The sequence below is a fragment of the Eptatretus burgeri genome, chromosome 6 (assembly GCF_056783735.1).
Source record: "Eptatretus burgeri isolate ZD-2024b chromosome 6, Ebu_testis_v1, whole genome shotgun sequence".
NCBI classification, from domain to species: domain Eukaryota; kingdom Metazoa; phylum Chordata; class Myxini; order Myxiniformes; family Myxinidae; genus Eptatretus; species Eptatretus burgeri.
Window position 1 is genome coordinate 66,450,177 of NC_140966.1, and position 15,000 is coordinate 66,465,176.

At 41.8% G+C, this 15,000-nt stretch overlaps 1 protein-coding gene across 2 annotated transcripts in view; it reads left to right on the top strand.

Moving 5' to 3' along the window:
* Nucleotides 1–15,000, top strand: part of STIL (STIL centriolar assembly protein) — a 256,784-nt gene that overhangs the window by 625 nt on the left and 241,159 nt on the right. The window contains exon 2 of one of the 2 annotated variants that reach the window (XM_085885486.1): nucleotides 13,590–13,723. The gene's annotated coding sequence lies outside the window, so the exon portion shown is untranslated. Of the gene's footprint in view, nucleotides 1–13,589; nucleotides 13,724–15,000 lie in introns of those variants that run through there. The other variant, XM_085885489.1, reaches the window with a different exon arrangement.

A 15,000-nucleotide genomic window follows, 5' to 3' on the forward strand; every position in this document is an offset into this window, starting at 1 on the left:
TGGAACAATTCTTTCACCAACTGGTCGGCCAGGGTTGAAGTTCAACTGGAGATGACTTTGGTAGCAATTTGTAGTTGAATCCGGTTGCCGGCGATAACTCGTCTAATCTCCGGGAAAAACACCGTGGGATCATGTTACGACCCCGTGCTGGTGGTCGTATGGCAGCTTTGCTGCCGGGGTAGCTATCATTTCTTGAAGCGTAACTGTGTCGCTGATGCAGTGCCCCTCTACCAGTTCCCACACTGTAACTGGTCCTCATTTCGCCGACCTCGGAAGGATGACAGGCTGAGTCAACCCCCTGGTGTATTCATTCAGCGGCTGACGGGGCTTGAACTCAGGACCCTAGGATCCCAAGCCGCCACCCTAACCACTGAGCCAACACCAGGCTCCGACCCCGTGCTAATGGGAGCAGACTGGACGACTACCAGCCTGAGCACCTGGAAATATCACTTGTGCCGCAAACGCAGAACGATATTTCTGTTTTCACCTGTCTGTCTGTCTGTCTGTCTGTCTTTCTGCGAGCATGATATCTCAAAAAGTTATGGACGGATTCGGACCAAACTTGGTGGACAGATTGAGTGTGTGACAAGGACGAATTGATTTGATTTTTATGAGGGTCTGGATACGAGAGCTTATTAAAAAAAATTTCACCATTGAGAGATGCGGCCAAAAACGATATATAGCAAGATATTTCAAAAACTTGTGGACGGGTTATGACAAAACTGGGTGGATGAGTTGGGTAGTTGAGTGAGAACAAGCCGATTCGATGGTGGTCCGGGTCTCGATCCAGATCCAGCTTATCGGTGGGATACAAAACGTAAACTGTTCAGCCTGGTGGAGGTATTAGACCGGTCAAAATAGGACATTTTAAGGTCAAACCCACCACAAATTGCAATAGTAATCATTCAAGTTTTTTTCACTCCAAATATATCATAGAATGACATTCTAAAAGTCACCTTAAATCGGGGCATTGGAACAGCTTCATTTTGACCTCAGTTTAAGGTGACATAGAAGAAATAATTGACAGCCAAAATATAGGGGGAGGGTATAGTAACATGACCGTATCATGACAAATTACTGGCCGATTCTCAATATTAAGATATCAGTAGATTCACAATAAAATTACCTTTCAAACAACACCACAAGTAATGATGTAGACTTAAAATTAACATCATGATGGAAGAAAAACATTTCTGCCTATCACTAAAAATTATCGAATTTAGACATATATGTTGACATTTTTAAATTCACAATTTTTTAATTTCCAAAGTTAGGTCTGCAATTGGTCTGAATATCTATATACATGTTTTCTGACTGTCACAGTTTTTTTTAATTTTGACAATATGTAATGTAGTTTGTGAGATATAGGCTTGTAGCATGGAATTGTGTACGCTGTGGTCCGAAATGAGGAGAAAGCTTAGAAATTGAACCGTTTTAATAAGATAAACAATCTTAATGTTATATAATGCCCAAGTGTCTGTGCTTTCATAAAATGTATACTTTGCTATGGGTCCTATGGATATAGTTGCTTGCAAAGCATGTTTTTTATCCAAACACAGGCTATTTTTTTCATTTCTATAGTTCATTTTTTAGAAATGGGTTACATGTATGATTGTATATGTTGTCCAAAATGGTTGAAAATGCATTTTTTGTTTGATATATATCATTATACATAAGAATAGAACAATTCCTTGAAACTGTACATTTCTTATGACCTTCTGCATATCTTGGCACCTTCAAATGTGTAAAATCTCAGATTTTGCAAAATTTCCCCCAGTCATAGTGAAGCTTACAAAATCTTATTCCAGAAATTTGAAATGCATCTGATAGAACATCTCAAATAGCAATTTACTTCTGCATAAAGTGATGATTTATAATGGCAAGTTTCAACATGGATCATTACTACGTACCAGTTTTTAGGTTCACTTCCATGATTGGGTCAAAAATGTTAGGAAGTACGTAACAAATTGCATTTACCAAGCTGCTACAAAATTACTCGTAGCTATAAGCTTGATTTTATAACCATAGAATAAGTTTACCAAGATTGCCCTGTGATATAAAAATCAATACCTAAGGCCAGTTTGTGTTCAGTATACAGAACATCAAAAGTCGTTAGGAAGTACGTAACATTTTAAAGAAATCTGCACTTTTAATCCTAAGATGTTAGTTTGATTCATCACAGCATGTATTTCTATGGTTAAGTTTATGTGCATATTATATTTATGACCTGAATGAACACTGATCAATTTGATCAATTTGTAAATTTCATATGAACTTGACCTCTTCGCTCAAGGTCAAATATCAGGTAAACAAAATATTCTCCATATATGTGGTTTCCAATTAGTGTATAATACATATCTAAGCCATCAGACCAATTTTAGAATGATATGAGTGGTTCCTTGATACAGATAATTGATACTCTTTGGGTCCATTTGACCTTGAACCTGTCAGAGCAATAGAAAGAGGAAGAATTAAGCTCTGCCCAAATAGATCCTGAATCCCCATGATGTTGGCTAACAAATGATATGCAAAACTTAATCATACAATGACTTTCATTTTTTGGTCCCCCATGTCCTAAATGTGTACATAATATCTTGCTCCAAGCCAATAACCAATTTACTGAAGATTGAAGGAGGGTTAACATATTTCAAAATTCTTCCCTTCAAATGGCTATTTCGGCATAAGTCATATTACTGCAAAACCTCAACATATTTACAGAATATAAAGTTACCAACATAAATAAGATACTATGATGAATCATTATACAAATAAAACACAATTATTTTGTTACTGGAATTTCACGAATCAATATTCCTATAAAATAAATCAGACAATTAGTTTATGCTTAGAAGTTTGGAATCCTCCTGGGTGCTGATATGTTATACTTTATCTCCATTTATTGCTATTTATATTTTGATAGCACTATTTTATAGTGCTATCAAGAGCTGACATGTATATCTAATGAAGAAAAATAAATATTTAAACGACTTCAAGTAAGTCACTTCTAAACAACACCTTGAAAAAAACAGTCACAAATTACACATTATAATACATCCTCAGCATCACTTTCTGGATCAGGCAGGATTGCGTTAGAGCAGTGTAGGCCTTTACATTCTCCACATGCTGGAGAACATTCTAGGCCAAATTTTCCACATGAGCATCTCTGTGTACTACAGTTAGTTCTGCAATTGCAGTTGAAGGCTTCCAGAAGATTGTCCGGTGCAGGCTTCAAGTTAGTGTCCACAGGCACCATCTTACCATTGATGACATAGCCTTGTCAGTAGAAGATATTTCAATTGAGCTTGGATAAAATTCCTGTGGCTGCTTCACTAATTTTACATCACTTTTAATAAGTTTGGCTGTGGTTTCTATAATTCTTAATTTCTCTTCATCATGGTCATACTTCTTGGGTTTGGAGTGGAAGTCATGGATGATAGAAGATGCTTTATGTCGAAATGTAACCACATTTTCTTTTCCACTAATCTCAGTGATAGTTATCTTGTCTCCAAAATGTTTCTCAAGTCTATGTTTCATGTAGGTAAATCCATATGGTTCAATTCCAGTCTCAACCAATATCTCTTCCATTTTGTTTATAAGATCCTGTATTGAGATTTGTTCCTCATCATTTACCTCCAAATACATGGCCACCTGATTAAAAGCATCTTCCCTTGCTGAATCAGGAGGTCTACCCTGCTTAAATCGTTTCGGTTGGATTTTATCATCTGTCATGAACTGTTGTGGTACCTGCTTCCCTGTTCTAAAATTTGTGCTGCAAAGGTTGTGGTATACTGCATCTGCAGCATGCAAATCTTGTGCAAACTCAAGTCTACCATTCACAATTTCTGACCACAAATCCTTGTGTTCATTGCAACACTTCTTAATTTTATCTTGAAAATCCATTGATCTGACTGGAATAGGTTTATGACTTTTTACCTTGCCATGGAATTTATCTGGATGCCCACAGAATATGCAGTTATCTTTATAAATAAATGTATTTCCTGTGGACTTGCGTGTACTTGATGTATTACTGAAAGAAACAGTCACATTCTCACTTTCTGCTGGCACTAGCTATACACTTTGGAGAACAGAAGTCCTTTCTACACTAGACATGCACAACTTGTCCAGGAACAGTACTTATACTGCTAGACCGCAATGCATTAGCTTTTGCAATGCCTTCACATCCTTTGGTACCTAACGTTGCAGTTTTTGTCCACTCAATAGAGGTTCCTTACAGAAGACACACTTGTCCATCTTTAATAGATTACTTAAACCTGAGAGAAACAAAAACATGACTAGAATTGTAAATAAAGATGTTCCAGACTTTTAGGTGAGTGAGAACCTTTTCAGAATTCTTACCTATCCCCTGGATATACTTTTGCCCTACCCCCACACCCTTCTGATTCTCTCTCCCCAATGCATATTTAATTGAACAGCCCTCAGCCCCTTTCGATCATTAGTACATTTATTGTATCTTCTATGGCAACCACAATAACATAGGACAAAGTAAATATAACACACCATTCAGTTATCTTTACTGGGGAATTAAATCTGAAATGGTCATACATCCAAAAATAACTATTTTGGTCAGATTCTCCAAACATTATCAACTCTAACACTAATCTTAGGTCAAAACCATTACATATGGTATTGTTAGAAATGTATTTTCATTATGAATCTGTTGATACCTCTATATTAGAGATAAGTTTTGAATTGTTCACAATATTACCATAAATCTAGACCCTACCCAAAAATTTTATTTTATGATATTTGTGGAAAAATGCTGCCTCAAGCTGAGGTCAAAATGCAAATGTTCCAATGCTTCGATTTAAGGTGACTTTTAGTATGTCATTCTATAACATATTTGGAGTGGAAAAAATCATGAATGATTACTATTGCAATTTGTGGTGGGTAAATCACTATTTTGACCGGTCTATATGAGCTCCACCGAGTGGGAGTGGGGGGGGGGGGGACAAATCACGGAAAGAGCAGAGGGTGCAAGACCAGAATGGAGGTAGTAGAAGACAGACACCACCAACCTGTCTGCGATGGTGAAGTGATAGACTCAAAGCATGGAAAGGGCAGAGGGTACATACCAAAAATAAAGCCGACCTGTCTTCAAATACAAATATTGTTTTCATTTGCATTTTACTTCCTTTTTTTTCCATGTTTTGAGCTAATAAAACATCAAGTTTAAACACCGGCATCATTTTGATGCCTGTGCTCATTTGGTCAAATACCATGCCACAAGTGAGCACCATGCTGACAGGGGTTTAAACTTGATCTTGCTCTTCAGTCCAAATATTATTACTTGTGGTGCAGAGGTAGTTAACTTTCCTTTGTGCTGTCTCGTCTGGGTTTGATTCCCACCCCGACTATAAACAGTCGGATTGGTGCTTTACAGGCAGTGTAACATCACAGTGTGCTGTCCCTCGGATGGCAGTTCAGCTGGGTGTGCCATCTGCTGGCATTAACAAAGTGCATTTGGTCGATCCCAATGGTGTCTTTGCCAAAGAGGAGGCGAGTTCTCACCGGCACCCTCACCAATTTACAAATTACTGCCCAAATCAGCTGTAGGTGAATGTCAGTCCCAGCCAACCAGTTCATGAAAGACTTTGGTAAAAACTTCCCCCATGGCTGACCCCGCAAGAAGATGGGAAGTCATTGCAAAGTAGTAATAGTACTAGTAGTAGTAGTCGTAGTAGTAGTAGTACTAGTAATAATAGTCGGATAACGAATGTACATGACTACAATCTCCATAGAAAAAATAGCGCTAAATAAATGTACATTCGCTGCTTAATGCCACATCCTTCACGGAAGGGTGAAGAGTTAAAACATTTGATTGTGGTGAAATCTCCTAAATAATGAGTTTTATATATATATATATATATATATATATATATATATATATATATATATATATATATATATATATATATATATATATATATATATATATGTATAGATTGGGCAGGCCTCACGTTGGAATGAAGGTGATTTTGGCAGGCATTTGTAAAAAAAAATTCCAAGATGCCAGCGGTAATCGACCTCCTTTTCGGAAAAACACCGTCCATTCTGTAACATCCATCTTGCAGCTTCACGTCTTTTCGATGGTTTGTGGTTCTGTGTCTACAAAATGCAGAGATGACGGACGACGTTACGTGTGTTTCTCCCAATTGTGGACAAAACGTGGCTGCATCCATCATAATCATAATATAATGGGCTTAAGCCTGGAACTTCTAACACACTTTTCTCCGAATATATTCTGTTCATACTTCCGAAATCTTCACATTATATGTTCCATTTATTTACGCAGGTGATAGCGGATTCAAAAAAAATCGAATATCATAATCATAATTGTAATATAATGGGTGTAAGCCTGGAACTTCTAACACACTTTTCTCCAAACATATTCTGTTTGTACTTCCGAAACCTTCACATTATGTGTTCCATGTATTTACGCAGGTGAGAGCAGATTCAAAAAATCAAATCGAGATAGAATTTTCAGACGGAATCGATGACGTCACAATCAGCAGCGTTCGGCGGCAAACCGACGGCCGGGTCCCAGACGATGTGCTTTACTTAACTAAGTCCATGAGTTCAGGACGTTTGTTCAACTCAGCATTTACGACTTTTATCCTCCAATATTGTTAATCTCTTGACGTAGGTAATATAGAAACGATGAATTTGTCAAATTGTTTGTGTATTCATCCAGCACTTTGTGTCAAGGCCAACAATCTAAAGCGACTGGTCTCAAACGCTATCATGGGCACCCAGACACACTTCCAATATGAACTGAGCTGTTGAATGCGGCGCAAAACATCCAAAGAAACTACTGTAACCGAGTATTGTGATCCGTCCTGTCCCCCATACCCATTGTAGATGGATATCTGCTAGTAGAAATGAATGCACATTTCCCAGACGTTGTATTTGCTGCTTAATCGTGCATTTATTTTTCTTAATACAGTACAAGGATGTAAAACAAGGTATAATGATCAAATTTTTCAAATTTTCAAATTTCACGTTTAGCTCTGCAGTCAGATGAATCCAAAACAGTTTGTTTATTACTTTATGTATGCAATGCTGGCATTGGCTTTAGCTACCATTCACATCAAAGCAATGCCAGCAAATTGGTGAAAGGTAGTGCGAGGTGAATGGGGCCGAGCACTGAATAATTGGGATAAATAACGCAAGCCCGTGCAACCCCCAGCACCCCCCCCTTTCCCGACTATCCCTCCAATGTCCCAAGAACTCCAATAGCGTTCTGTACTGCTCGACTCTTTGCAACTCCTTCGCCCTCAGGAGCACTTGGTCCGTAGTTGGTGCATCGCATCGAGGCGAGGCAATGTCGCCGATTAGCTCCGCCATTTATAGGATAAACGCTGCTCAATGCAGCCGGACATCCTCTGGTTCTCACGTTTAGCCTTTCCTTCCTTGCCCTGCTTATGAAGCTTGACTGTGTAGAGAATACACGCCTCATTCGTGGTAAGAGCCTCTGGGCATTGTTAAGTGAAAGCATACATGCTCTGTATCCAGGAGAGCTCACAGATTGGTTAGGAGTGTGCACATCTCAAACGTGCCTTGAGTGGTGCCTTGTCGACATGTGAAAGCATTCATTATTTACTTATATCGCAACGATGCAGGCCAGGTCAAAAGATCTGGTACTGGGAACCTTTAAACCAGTATCACCTGTGCCATAGTTGGTCGTTGGAAACTAAATGGTCCCTCCGACTCGTTTCTGTATGGGAAGGGTTGGCTGGATATCCTGGTTGGCTGGATATCCTGGATGGCTGGATACCAGGTGGGTTGGCTGGATACCCTGGTGGAACTAAAAACAAAATCCATCTCATGAGGTCACACCGAAGCTCATTGACCAGCCAGCAACTCCCTTTTCGTTATTGAACATGCCATCTTTGGGGGTGGGGGATGACCGGGCAGGTAGGACTCGTAAGCCTTGAACAGCAGCCTACCTAAGAGAGGGATAACCACGATTCCAAACCCAGGTTAGATAGAACCTGTTACCTTTGCTTAGCTTTTTATATATTTGGCAGTGATATTCTCTGCAGTAGACCTGGGCAGCAGTGGTTTTAGGATCTGGTGTCAGCGGATGAGACACTCTATGTTCCAACAATGGCATTGGAGCTGGAGCTGGAGCTATTGTGGACATTTCTACTGTGGAGCAACTTGGAAGATCCCCAGTATTTGCACATTGGTGCTACATTCAATATGAACATATCAGGTCCAGAGGTTGCGACGGTCTGGTGTGCGAAGCCAACCCTCCTGACCATCCAGAGGTTGCTACGGTCATGGTACCTTAAACAAAAGTGCAAGAAATTGTGGAGGTGGTTAAGTCCTGTGGTGATGGCAGGACTCGTATTGCAATCGGCCTCGTTTCCCATCTACGGGCCAAGCACTAGAACTAACCTTCCCACCATTGTTATCGTCGCATCAACGGACTGCAGAGAGAGACACGGACACACTGGCAATGACTTCTACTTCACGGTGCGACTGACCTTGTCAGTCTGACCTTGTTCTATTTTTCGATTTCGGTGGATGGTTGGGTTTGTTTTATGGAAATCGCCCCAAACAAGGAATAAAGCCACTCGAGCTAAGGGGCCAAGGGAAGGTTAGATAAAGATAAAGCAAAACAAAATAAAAGAAAGAAATAACAAAAAACATCCAAGGCATAGGAAGTAGCAGAAATGTGAAATGCAATGTAACCTCAAAGATGTAAGAAGTAGGAATAATTGACATTCCTCTTCAAGCTCGGTAGATCATAGGATAATGGGAAGCATGTTACAGATAGTGAATTCCAAAGTGAGATGGCACGAGGGATAAAACTATCTGCGTAGCATTTCGTTCTGCACTTTGGATCAGATGTAGTGCATGCGTGTGCAGAGATGGCAAATCAAAATAAAGACCAATTACTGCACCATAGTCCCAAGAAGGAAACCAGACATAACAATGCACACACACACACACGTAGACATATGTATAGACAGACAGACAGATACATGTATATACACCAAACACACATACACATACAAACCCACACACATATATATATATATATATATATATATATATATATATATATATATATATATATATATATATATATATATATATATATATATATATATATATATATATATATATATATATATATATATATATATACACCCCACACATCCAGACACATACATATGCATACAAACCAAGTCTTGCGTCCAAACACTCATACAGGTGGAACCAAGTCAGAAAGTTGGGTTCATCCCTATATCCTTTCCAAGGTTATCAGGAACTGCCAAAGTGGCTCCCAAAGGAAATACTTCAAAACTTCGGTTGACATTGCCTTCCCAATGGGGTATGTATGGAAGAATTTTTAATGTGACGTTGAGGATGCCCAACAGGCAGGATGGTGCATAGGTAGCACACTTAACAATAAGCTCTGTCTGCAGTTTGGGTTTGATTCCCGACCCAACTGCATACACCTTCAAATTGGTGCTTCATAGGCACGGCATTCAATTTCAAAGTGCACCCCATTCCTCCGATGGATGTTAAACCGGGTTTCACATCTGCTCGCATTAGTTGGCGGACATTAAAGATCCCACGAAATGTTTCACAAAGACGGCATTAGAGTTGTTTGGAGTACGCAAGTTATTCCGGGTACTCTGAACAAATGAAAAATTTCTGCTTAAATAACCTTCAGTCGAAAGTCAGGTCTCACCAGCCAGTTTGTGAAGGACTTGGGCCCCAAAACCGTCATTTCTTTTGGTGTCTTTTGACGAAGTGTAGACGCGTTATCATGGTACCCTGTAAAAGGTATGTGAATTGACTCATGTCAAAGGCCACGAACTATATAAACTCCTGCCCAAACTACAGACGTATGGCTCATGCAGGTGACTGTTGTGTTGCTCCTCAGTGTGCCAAAGGACTGGCAACCTATCGGGATATGTGGTTCCATCCTCCATCTTACTATAATTCACCGTCCGTCCGTCCGTCTGTTCCCAGTTACTGCAAAAACGGCTGAACCGATCGCAACCATTTTTTGGGTGTGTAATCCTGGAACCCCTTGGAGTAAAATAGGCATTAACATGACCCCCTTGACGGCTCCCTTCGGGAGCGGGTGCTTCTAGTCCATAAATTGTGTGTGATGATAGATACTTTAAGACCTGGTAGGTCTCCGATACTTTGAGAACTGGTAGGTCTCCGCATCACCTCCTGAAACTCACCAGCATGTGGAAATAGCAGCTAATAACAGCAACACACACACACACACACACACACACACACACACACACACACACACACACACACACACACACACACACACACACACACACACAGTTAAGGGGATCAACTTTTGCACCTTTTTATCCCCCGCCGCATGGCGGAAGGGGGATATTGTTGTCACCCAGGTCGTCCGTCCGTCCGGCTGGCTGGGCGTCAACATTTATAGCTGTGAGTGTGATAACTCATAATCTGTTCGCCATATCGATTTGAAATTTGGGTCACACATGTACCACCTGAAAATGAAGAACCCTATTGATTTTGGGCGTGGCCAGATCCAAGATGGCCGACTGGGGTGGCCATCTTGAAAAAAATGTTTCAATGGCGGGGGATTCCCCATCTCTGATGGGTATATTTTTATGTAATGCTATGATGTTGGCTGATTTCAAATTTCCCAGGTGAATATTGGAGACCAGTCCTGAAAGTGCAAAAAAAAAAAGATTGTTAAGTCTATACGAGACATGAATCATGAAAATCATGAAATCATGAAACTTGAAATCATGAAACTTGAAGTCAAGAAATCATGAAACCAAAATCATGAAACCAAAATCATGAAACTTAGCAACCTGAAACTTTTCATGAATACTAAGGGAACTCCAAGGAAGTGCATGAATGAAAATTGGGTGTTTGGGTTAATTAGAACACCCCCTTTGAAGAGAATTAACTGTATTATTTAATCATATCCATTATCAAGCACATTCTCGGCCCCATCGCTTTATATGGGGTCTTAAGGCGTATCCTGGGTAACCTCACTGGGGTCTGAAGCCACCATGTTTTTTTGGCCTGCTCAACCATGCCTTGAATTGGAACAGGCCGCAACGATTTCTTAACGAAAAAGTTTTTTTTTCACTTTCCTCACTCATACTATCGATACCTACAAATCGCTGGATACATTACAATGCTTATAAACGCCTGGAGATGCCAGCATTTGTGGCTTTATTTCATTTCCACACATGCCATAACCTTGAGAATCTCTTAAACTGAGCTGAATTAGAAAATGTAAGCTCCAGAATTGAACTGAGCAGCAGTTCCGACTGCTTCAAAAAAAGTGTTCATTTGTCCATTTCGGACAATGCTTGGGCGTTTCTGGGTGCATGGGTTTGGCAACGGCAATTGGTAATCGCTTGCCAAGCCAGGCGTTCTGTTAGAGTACTTGCTTGAGTGCTTAAGTCACTTGCCGAGCACCCTGCAGTTGATAGTGGAACAGTTCGTGTCCTGTTTGGGATGTACAGTCGGCAATTTTGACACAAGGTAGAGGTATATACGAGGTGTGTTCAAAAAGTATCCAACCTTAATATTTCGTGCGTAAACAAATGAAGCTAGGGAGGCGTGGTTTGGTGCATGTATGTAGGCGATCCTAATCCGTATGCGTGAATATTTTCCCGCCTGCAGAAGCTGTCAGTCGCCGACAGACCGCCGATGAGTGAGGAAGTGTTCGTGAGCGCCGTCGGATTTTCGTTTTAGACAAAATTGCGGAAAAACTTGAACAACGCTACTGCATCAAATTTTGTGTAAAGCTTGGCGATTCCCAAGTGGAAATGATCCGCGAGATTCAACAGGCCTTCGGAAATGAAGCAATGGGCACCACACAGATAAAAGAGTGGTACAACCGCTTCAAAGATGGTCACACATCAGTGGGAAGTGAAGCACGTTCTGGTAGGCCCTCAACTTCCCGAAATGAGATCGTCATTGAACAACTGAGGACCCTGCTAATGCAGGATCGTCGAATCATGATCAGAGAACTTGCAGACGAGGAGGGCGTCAGCATTGGATCCGTTCATTCCATTGTGACTGAGGATTTGGGCTTAAGGAGAATCTCAGCGAAGTTCGTGCCAAAGCTGCTAACGATCGAGCAGAAACATCTCCGTTTGGAGATCGCACAGGACATGCTGGAGACTGTGAACAGCGATCCCAACTTCTTCAACACAGTGATTACTGGCGATGAAAACTGGGTTTATGGGTACGACCCAGAAACCAAGTTCCTCTCATCACAATGGAAGCATCCAACATCCCCGAGGCCAAAAAAAGCAAGGAAGGTCCGCAGCAATGTCAAAGTCATGCTGACCATCTTCTTTGACTCCAGTGGCGTGGTTCATCACGAGTACGCACCACACGGCACAACCATCACCAAAGAGTACTACCAAGAGGTACTGCGTCACCTTCGTGATGCTGTGTGACGCAAACGGCCGGACCTATGGGCAGCGGTCAATTGGCAGCTCCATCATGATAATGCACCCGCCCATTCTTCACATTTGATACAGAGTTTCCTGGCCAAACACAACACACCTGTGCTTCGTCAGGCTCCCTACTCTCCCGACATGCCTCCGTGTGACTTCTGGCTTTTCCCCAAGCTGAAAATGCCCCTGAAAGGGACCAGATTTCAGTCCAGAGAAGACATCATGCAGAATGCAACAGACCAGCTGCGCGCCATCCCAAAAGAGGTGTTCCAGCAATGCTTCCGACAGTGGCAGAACCATTGGGAGAAGTGTGTGGCAGCCCAAGGGGAGTACTTTGAAGGAGATTAGTGTAAATTTGTTGTATCTGGATACGAGTATTTTTTATGAACAAAGATCAGATACTTTTTGAACACATCTCATATACAGCAGACACAGACGTTGTAAATATGGCTAGATTTGATATGTAGGGACTCTCCGTGGGTGTGTGGACATGCCATGCCTGTTATGGGCGCTGTGGTGGCAAAGTTTCATCCCGTATCTTATGGAGGTTTCAGCAAGTTTTCCTTTATCCTCGTGACTGTTTCTAAAGCAATTGGTTATCGGGTATACTTTACACAGGTATTATGGTTTCTCTTTGTGAGTTTTAAAGCAAAATATATTTGATAACACCCGATTTCCGAGCCGTTTTACAAATTATATAAACGATCGAGCCAAATATTTTACCACCCGACACACGCAGCTGTTTTGAAAGATTAATGTTTATGCACATCTTGAAAGATCGATATAAATGCAGCGTTATGTTTTTAATTTGTTTATTGAAATTCCCCCAAAACAATGGTGAAAGTAATCAAATTCACTCCAATCTGCCGATTCCTGAGAAATTGCTAATATCGGCCGTGTGCGTGTGTGCGTGTGTGCGTGCGTGCGTGCGTGCGTGCGTGCGTGCGTGCGTGCGTGCGTGCGTGCGCGTGTGTTGCATGAAGCATAACATTTTCTCTGTACCAACTATGCCCCAACTCTCTCCCTCTCTCTCCCTCTCTCTCCCTCTCTCTCCCTCTCTCTCCCTCTCTCTCCCTCTCCCTCTCTCTCCCTCTCTCTCCCTCTCTCTCCCTCTCCCTCCAGACATGTCCCGATGGAGTTTGTCGCCAGACGTGGCTGGGCGGTGTTTGTCTCCCGAAGGATTGGCTCCGGATGCATCTGGCGATGTTTGTCTCCAGAAGTGTCCGTGCGGTGTTTCTCGCCGGGTGGTATTTATTGTATGATTGGAAGAAAATGGATTTCAGACATTATTTTGTTTCCATCTTCACTCTTATTCGATGCAGAATCATTTTGATGACAGCATGAATCGTAATTAATGCTCCACCACACATCTGCATTCGCTTCCGCTCACCTCATGCTGCCTTCCCTTCCCCCACCTCTCATCACTATCCTTCCCCCCTCACTCCCACACACCTCCACACTCCCTCTCCCTCTTTTCCCCTCACTCTCCCCACTCTCTCTCCCCCCTCTTCTTCTCCACCCATCTTCAGTATTCCCATCAGCAAAGTGACAGGTGGTATTTGCTAGTCAATAATAACAGTGAAAGAAACCTCGAATGCAGAAGCAGCTCACACTTGATGACCAGCAAATATGCAGGGCCCGCTAACAGCCAATCTGCGAATAGCAGGGTCTGGCAATATATATATATATATATATATATATATATATATAGTATGTGTGTGTGTGTGTGTGTGTGTGTGTGTGTGTGTGTGTGTGTGTGTGTGTGTGTGTGTGTGTGTGTGTGTGTGTGTTTATTGTTGTGATTCTCAGAAACGCATGCCTCCAAGGCATTGACATCCACCATATAGTGGACCCGAGACAGTTATTCCATTAATATACATTTAGATAGTCCCTTTCCTTTTGTCTCGCAGGACAACGGGACATGCGTTGCGGGGATCTCATAGCTGGGTTTGCTCACACCACTAACTTCATTTCTGCTCTTCTTTTTTGCTTATTCCTGATGTCAATCCGAATTTGGGTTCTCACGTAGACCAGCAGGCACTGCACTCGGACACCCGATCGGCATAGCGCGGCAAAGCGCAGAGTGCCCGTCCTCAAGCGATCCCTCAACCCAACTTTTCCGGTAAGTCATAGAGTATGCTCGGCAGCCCGAATGATCGGCTCGAGCTTACGATGATCTGGGATGAGATTGCTGGTTGCATTGAAAAGGCATACAAATGAATATCTCTCAAAGAGGCTGCACGGATGTTGTTTTTCACAACACAGCAGCAAATAACCCAATATCGGTGAGAGCATGGCTGGCAGCTTGGTCCCAATGACAACATTGTCAGAGGCCGATAATAGAAAAACGACCACTATGCCACGTTGTACAGAACACAAGTGTGCAAGTGCAAGACACTAGCGGCTCGTTCTTTTCAACTCATTTCTGGATTTCACTGCATCGGGCGAACGCGAGTGCTGGCTACGTGCTTAATGGCGGATCTGCGCGCATTGTGCGGAATGTGCTCGAAGGCAGACCCGTGCGCCGCTCACG